Genomic DNA, 8,727 nt, shown 5'->3' on the forward strand with positions numbered 1-8,727 from the left:
AGGTTTTCATGGATGATTTCTCCATTTACGGAACTTCTTATCATGATTGCTTAAGCAACCTAGACCGAATTTTGCAGAGATGTGAAGAAACTAATCTTGTCTTGAATTGGGAAAAGTGCCACTTTATGTTTAATGAAGGTATTGTCTTGGGGCATAAAGTTTCTAAAAGAGGCATTGAAGTTGATAAAGCTAAAGTAGACGCTATTGAAAAGATGGTGTGTCCTAAAGATATCAAAGGTATAAGGAGTTTCCTTGGTCATGCTAGTTTCTATAGGAGGTTTATTGAAGACTTCTATAAAATTTCTAGGCCTCTCACTAATCTCTTGCAAAAATGTGTTCCTTTTGTTTTTGATGATGATTGTGTAGAAGCATTTGAAATACTTAAGAAAGCCTTGATATCTGCACCTATTGTTCAGCCACCTGATTGGAATTTACCCTTCTAAATTATGTGTGATGCTAGTGATTATGCTGTTGGTGTTGTTCTAGGACAAAGAGTAGATAAGAAATTAAATTTTATCCAGTATGCTAGTAAAACTCTAGATAGTGCCCAGAGAAATTATGCTACTATTGAAAAAGAATTTTTAGCAGTTGTATTTGCATGTGATAAGTTCAGACCTTATATTATAGATTCCAAGGTAACTGTTCACACTGATCATGCTGCTATTAAATATCTTACGGAAAAGAAAGATGATAAACCTAGACTTATTAGATGAGTTCTCTTGCTACAAGAATTTGATTTGCATATTATTGATAGAAAGGGAGCTGAGAACCCCGTTGCAGACAACTTGTCTAGGTTATAAAATGTTCTTGATGACCCACTACCTATTGATGATAGCTTTCCTGATGAACAATTAAATGTCATAAATGCTTCCCATAATACTCCTTGGTATGCCGATTATGCTAATTATATTGTCGTTAAATTTATACCACCTAGTTTCACATATCAGCAAAAGGAAAAAAATTCTATCACTGGTACAGCCACGTCCTAAACAAACGGTTTTTAACCCCTTTCCGCGATGGCATTTGGAATCGTCGCCAAGTGAGTTTGTGCGATAGGGTGTCCTTCCCACACGACCCAGAAATCGTCAGGGACAGGCCCTCCCGGGGCCCAGGCTGGGGCCTTGTGCGATGGGGCGAGGCATCGAAACCCAATCATTTCCGGAGGTATATACATCCCACACGGTAATCCAAGAAAATCATTTCCGTAGGTATGTACATCCCACAGAGTGAATCCCAGAAAATCATTTTTGTATGTATGTGCATCCCACACGGTGAATCCTAGAAAATCATTTCCGTATGTATGTACATCCCACACGGTGAATCCTAGAAAAACATTTCCGTAGGTATGTATATCACACACAGTTCTTTGTGTGGAAACGTTTGTGCAAGGTGGCCTAACACAAACAGTTCACTACCGGAAGCCGTGTGTGATTGTTAGTTGATCAAACACGCCTACTTTCTAGAAACCGTGTGGGTTGTCAGATTTCATCACCCATGGTGTTGTTTGAGTAACCGTTTGCAATAGAAAACCCCAATAAGCAGGGTAATTAGCCTATTATTGATAATCCATGTACTAATCAAACAGATATTTCTTATAGAACACGCCAGATATTTCATATCCGTGTAAAAGCATCCAGGATTTCATAATCAAATTACATCAGATAGCTTCGGCATTCAGTTACGCCATTACACACCAACACCAAGTTTCACATGCAGCATCAAAAACCTGTGGAAAGTAGCATCATACACAGTAAATAAACAGATGAATCTCATTTGGGAAACTGCAGAAGCGGAAGGCAAATATTGAGCCTTCAGTGATGTTGAATGTCCTTACAACTTTAGGCCAATGGCTATGGATAACTGCCCACCCAACGTTCATCCTCTTCAGCAAGACTTCAATATTGTACCGTGGGTGTTGAATGAATACCTTCCTCGCCTGTTGACCATGCAGGTGGTTTGAGAGGTAATCATCGGTGAATTGCTTTGAAAAGTACTGAAAACAAAGCTATGCAAAAATCGCTGTTTTAAATTTTCAAATGGCACAAGGGGTAAAAACAAGGTAAAAGAGTTGGTACCATCCTATAGTTGACTGATGTCTTCTTCATTGTGCAAACAAAGATCTTGATGTTATTCGTTGTAAGTTTCTTCATCCTAACAATCTTTTTGAGTTTCTTGACTTGACTGGTATTCATGGACATCTCATTTCCCCACATGCAAGATGGGTCGAACAGTGGGTCTAAGCCTCTCACAGTAGGACCTACGTGTGCAAGACCAAATTGCAAGAAACCTAAATATTAGAATGATTCCCGCAACTGCACAATAATGTGCTATTAGCCAAAGGACCCTGCTTGAACAAACCTCGATGGTAAACTGCAGTGTCTCTCATTGTTTCCCTGCAACACACATAAGGAAGATCTTGATCGGGTTAACTGAGAGTTGCCATATTATCAGTAGAATATGTGTTGAGTATAGCCAAATTCGATTGGCGTCACATGCATAACAATACAAAATTGTACCCACAGCAAATGAAAATCAAATTGCAGAACTGAACCAAACAGTTAAATGGACAGCTGACCAAATGAACCAAAATAGTTAACTGAGCACGACATTGCAGAATAGGAAGATGTACTACAAGATAAGACAGTTAGCAAAACAAAGAATGCTTGAGAATAGTACTACGAAATGTAGCAATTGCTGGACCAAAGTGTTAACTGAACATTACATTTCACAGGACCAAACTGTTAACTGAACATCAGATTGCATATTAACATTATAGGGGACAAACCACTAGAAGGCAATGGCGGTGGCCTTGAGAAAACATCACGAACTGTATTTTAAAGTAGACAACCGCGTGGCGGTGTCGACGGTAGCTTCGAAGACGAGGTGCTCCTCCAAGATCTGATGGTCAACACACATGATAGCCATAGTGACCTGGCTCACGCGTGCGGCCGCATGCTACTCGGCTCCATGTTATACTGCGTATAAAGTGGCTGTGGGCGGCGCTTAATTGGAGGAGGGGGCAGTGATTTCGGTGGAAGGTGTCGCTCCGTCAGTCGAGGCATGTGGGATGGGAAAGGAGGAGGATGGTGTGGGTGGGGTGTGGATTACCTGACCATATCGAAGAGGCCGCGCAACAAGAAGAAGGGTCGGCAGCGAGGAGGCCGCACAGCAAGAAGAAGGGTCGGCGGCGAGGAGGCCGCACAGCAAGAAGAAGGTTCACCAGCGAGGAGGCGGCGCTGCAAGAAGAAGGGTCGCCGGCGAGGAGGCGGTGCTGCAAGAAGAAGGGTAGCCGGCGAGGAGGCGGCGCTGCAAGAAGAAGGGTCACCGGCGAGGAGGCTGAGCTGCCAGTAAGCAGCATTGAAGGTTTGAACTTGGAAAGCAAGGAGGAACAGTGGAAATGTGGCTTTTGGTAGGAGGGAGCGGGCGGGGAGATAGATATTTCCGCGGTGGCAAAAAAATTTGCTTGGTGCCACGAGAAACTAGTGCGCAAGTGTGGTTCGAGCGGGGGCAATGGACTGTAGACGACGAAGCTTCCTGCGTAAGCCAGACAAGACGGTGCCCCCAAGATATTTTATATCGCATCCCACACGATTATTTCTAGTAAACTGTTTGTGGTATACCTGATTTTTAATTATTATTTGAAAGACAAAATGGTGCTACGGAGGGAAAGGATAGTGTTTGAATTGCTAGAACATTTACGTACAGTGAACATGCAACTAGTACATGAGTGTCGTGTTTAAATTTGGAATTATTCCGGGTTCATTTGGCATTTTTATGCATTAGTTGAGTTTCTGGGCATTTATTATGCATAATTCAAATTTGAACTACAAGCACATGCTCCAATGCACCAAAATTTGCTGAAAAATCACATGTGTGTCTTCCGGTGAATTTATAGGTCCCATGCAAGAAATGGGAATAAAATTCAAACATCTGGGTGTCGTGGCTCGGCTGGAATGATTGAGAAACTTGGTTTTTTAATTCCTGTAAATCCAAAACATGGCTGAATATCATGAAACTTGGCATGGTGCATGACATGGCACCAACATGCTGCAGTAAAGTTTTTGGCCGAATTGGGACAAGCTTTGGTGTAAGCTTCTTGAAACCGGAGCTTCCCCCGAGAAGGCTCGTGGTTCCGAGAGGGAATGTGTCACCTCCGTGTGTGAAACGACATACGTACACCACCTCTCTCGCCTTAATTTTTGTACATGGGTAGATTAGACCAAATAGAAGTATCGTGCTAAATTTTGGAATTATTCCGTGTTCGTTTGGCCTTTTTTATACATTAATTGAGTTTTTGTGCATTTAATGTGCATAATTCAAATTTGAACTACAAGCACATGCTCCAGTGCACCAAAGTTGTTTGAAAAATCACATGTGTGTCCTTAGGTGAATTTTTAGGTCCCATGCAAGAGATGGGAGTGAAATTCAAACATCTGGGCGTCATGGCTCGGCCGGAAAGATTGAGAAACTTGATTTTCTAATTCCTGCAGTTCCAAAACACGCCTTAAAATCATGAAACTTGGCATGGTGTTATGACATGGCACCAACATGCTGCCATATTTTTTTGGCCAAATTGGGACAAGCTTTGGTGTAAGCTTCTTGCAAACCGGAGCTTCCCTCAAGAAGGCTCGTGGTTCCGAGAGGGAACGTGTCACCTCCATGTGCGAAACGACATGCGTACACTGCCTTCTCCCACCTTAATTTTTGTACACTGGCAGATTAGACCAAATTGAAGTATCATGCTAAATTTTGGAATTATTCTGTGTTCGTTAGGCCATTTTTAGACATTAATTGAATTTCTGCGCATTTAATGTGCATAATTCAAATTTGAACTACAAGCACATGCTCCAGTGCACCAAAGTTGTTTGAAAAATCACATGTGTGTCCTTGGGTGAATTTCTAGGTCCCATGCAAGAGATGGGAGTGAAATTCAAACATCTAGGTGTCGTGGCTCGGCCGAAAAGATTGAGAAACTTGGTTTTTTAATTCCTGTAAATCCAAAACACGCCTGAAAATCATGAAACTTGGCATGGTGTCATGACATGGCACCAACATGCTGAGGTAATTTCTTTGGCCGAATTGGGAGAAGCTTTGGTGTAAGCTTCATGCAAACTGGAGCTTCCCTTAAGAAGGCTCGTGGTTCCGAGAGGGAACGTGTCACCTCCGTGTGCGAAACAACATACGTACACTGCCTTCTCTCGCCTTAATTTTTTTACACAGCCAGATTACACCAAATAGAAGTACCGTGCTAAATTTTGGAATTATTCAAGGTTCGTTTGGCCTTTTTATAGATTAATTGAGTTTTTGGGCATTTAATGTGCATAATTCAAATTTGACCTACAAGCACAGGCTCCAGTGCACCAAAGTTGTATGAAAAGTCACATGTGTGTCCTTGGGTGAATTTCTATGTCCCATGCAAGAGATTGGAGTGAAATTCAAACATCTGGGCATCGTGGCTCGTCCGAAAAGATTGAGAAACTTGGTTTTTTAATTCCTGTCATTCCAAAACACGCCTGAAAATCATGAAACTTGGCATGGTGTCATGACATGGCACCAACATGCTGCGGTAATTTCTTTGGCCGAATTGGGACAAGGTTTGGTGTAAGCTTCTTACAAACCGGAGCTTCCCTCAAGAAAGCTCGTGGTTCTGAGAGGGAACGTGTCACCTGCGTGTGCGAAACGACATACATACACTGCCTTCTCCCGCCTTAATTTTTTTACAGAGGAAGGTTAGATCAAATAGAAGTACCGTGCTAAATTTTGGAATTATTCCAGTTTCGTTTGGCCTTTTTGGTACATTAGTTGAGTTTCTGCACATTTAATGTGCATAATTCAGATTTGAGCTACAAGCATGTGCTCAAGTGCACCAAAGGTGTTTGAAAAATCAGATGTGTGTCCTTGGGTTAATTCTAGGTCCCATGCAAGAGATGGGAGTGAAATTCAAACATCTGGGCGTCATGGCTCTACCGAAAAGATTGAGAAACTTTGTTTTTTAATTCCTATAAATCCAAAACACGCCTGAAAATCATGAAACTTGGCATGGTGTCATGACATGGCACCAACATGCTGCGGTAATTTCTTTGGCTGCATTGGGACAAGCTTTGGTGTAAGCTTCTTGCAAACCGGAGCTTCCCTCAAGAAGGCTCGTGGTTCCGAGAGGGAACGTGTCACCTTCGTGTGCGAAACAACATACGTACACTGCCTTCTCCCTCCTTAATTTTTTTACACAGCCAGATTAGACCAAATAGAAGTACTGTGCTAAATTTTGGAATTAATCCAGGTTTGTTTGGCCTTTTTTATACATTAATTGAGTTTCTGTGCATTTAATGTGCACAATTCAAATTTGAACTACAAGCACAGGCTCCAATGCACCAAAGTTGTTTCAAAAATCACATGTGTGTCCTTGGGTGAATTTCTAGGTCCTATGCAAGAGATGGGAGTGAAATTCAAACATCTTGGCTTCGTGGCTCGACCAGAAAGATTGAGAAAATTGGTTTTTAAATTCCTATAATTCGAAAACACGCCTAAAAATCATGAAACTTGGCATGGTGTCATGACATGGCACAAACATGTTGCGGTATTTTTTTGGCCGTATTGGGACAAGCTTTGGTGTAAGCTTCTTGCAAACCGGAGCTTCCCTCAAGAAGGCTCGTGGTTCCGAAAGGAAACGTGTCACCTCCGTGTGCGAAACAACATACATACACTGCCTTCTCCTGCCTTAATTTTTTTACACAGCCAGATTAGACCAAATAGAAGTATCGTGCTAAATTTTGGAATTATTCCGGGTTCATTTGACCTTTTATACATTAGTTGAGTTTCTGGGCATTTAATGTGCATAATTCAAATTTGAACTAGAAGCACAGGCTCCGGTGCACCAAAGTTGTTTGAAAAATCACATGTGTGTCCTTGGGTGAATTTCTAGGTTGCATGCAATAGATGTGAGTGAAATTCAAACATCTGGGCGTCGTGGCTCGGCCGGAAAGATTGAGAAACTTGGTTTTTTAATTCCTGTAATTCCAAAACATGCCTAAAAATCATGAAGCTTGGCATGGTCTCATGACATGGCACCGACATGTTGTGGTAATTTTTCTTTCCAATTTGCGAAGGCGCACACATTAACAATCAACAAAGTCATTTTGGAACAAGTGTTGTCATGTTACAAATCGGGAAGACAAGTATTATTGAAACCGTGGCGTTCGACTTACCAATTACATGCGGCCACGCGTCCCCTTTTTTTATTGGCTAGGAGGTGCCATGCAGGGTAGATATTTGAGTACGAGAGGCGCGCGATCAGACCCCTGCGCGTGCTCATCGGGAGGAGAGCCCTTTGACTACTACCCACCGCGCACCTCCCTCCCAGCGTCTCCATTAATGGCGCCCGAGCACCTGTTCTACGGCGTGGCTATATGTCTCACTAGACTGAGATTTAAGGAAAACTGAAAATCTGAAAAGAAAGTTTTGCACGGATCTTGATGTAAGATCCGACGAACCTATATAGCATCGACTACGACTTATAGCAAGCATGATGAATATAAGGACGATGACATTGGATAATGATTGTCTTAAATATTTAGAAACATAATTAAAAAAGCCACATGCGGCAACGCCCGAAATACATAAGGGCAAAAGAAGAACGAAGACAACGATCTAGCTCGCTGATCTCAACTTTCTTGTTGCGTTGCTGCAGGCCGCGGGAACTAGTCTCCGCGGCGAGCGGCGTCGAGCTCTTTCTTTTCCTCTAGATGCTGCTTGAGAGCATCCACAGATTCCTCCACCAGCCCTCTGCGCTCTATGCGCATCATGGCATTCTCGTCCATAAGTTTCTCGACAATGACGCCGGTCCTCTTCAACAAGGGAGTGGTTTGCTCCTGCTGCTCTGCACTTCTGACGATCTTCGCCCTCAGTAGGTCGCGCTCGGCCCGGAGCTTCGCATTGCTCTCATTTAGTTGCGGGATGACATCGGTAGACTGTTCAAACAAGGCTTTCAAGTCATCCCGCAACCTCGCCCACCTGGAGATCTGATCCATCTGCCTAAGGACGAGGGTACGCATGCGCCTGTAAGAGTCGTCGCCTGCCCGCGAGACATTTTCCCAAGCCGCCGCAGCGCAGAAGGACATCTCTGTTGCATTCGCAGTGCGGCAGGACATCTCTTCTTATTCCATGGCACGGCCAGACCAGTCTGCTGCATCGACGGTGCGGCAGGTCCTCTGTGCTACTTCGGCGGCATGGTGGGACCTCTCTGCTGCTACGGTCGTGCGGCGGGACATGTTGGCTGCATTCACGGTGAGGCGGGACATCTCTCGTGCATCCGCTTCCAGGCTGGCCTCTCCCTGGTGGTAATCTCTCGACCCAGAACTCACGCTGGTCATGGCAGACGCAAGGGAACGATGATGAATATGACTTGTTTGTTTTTGACTTTTTGTGGATGAGGAGTTGAGGAGGAATGTGCAGTTGATACGTCTCCAACGTATCTATAATTTTTGATTGCTCCATGCTATATGATCTACAGTTTTGGACATTACTGGGCTTTATTATCCACTTTTATATTATTTTTGGGACTAACCTATTAACCGGAGGCCCAGCCCAGAATTGCTGTTTTTTGCCTGTTTTAGGGTTTCAAAGAAAAGGAATATAAAACAGAGTCCAAACGGAATGAAACCTTCGGGAACGTGATTTTTAGGAAGATTATGATCCGGGAGACTTGGACCCTACATCAAGAAAAGAAAC

The sequence above is a fragment of the Triticum dicoccoides genome, chromosome 2A (assembly GCF_002162155.2).
Source record: "Triticum dicoccoides isolate Atlit2015 ecotype Zavitan chromosome 2A, WEW_v2.0, whole genome shotgun sequence".
Taxonomy (NCBI): Eukaryota; Viridiplantae; Streptophyta; class Magnoliopsida; order Poales; family Poaceae; genus Triticum; species Triticum dicoccoides.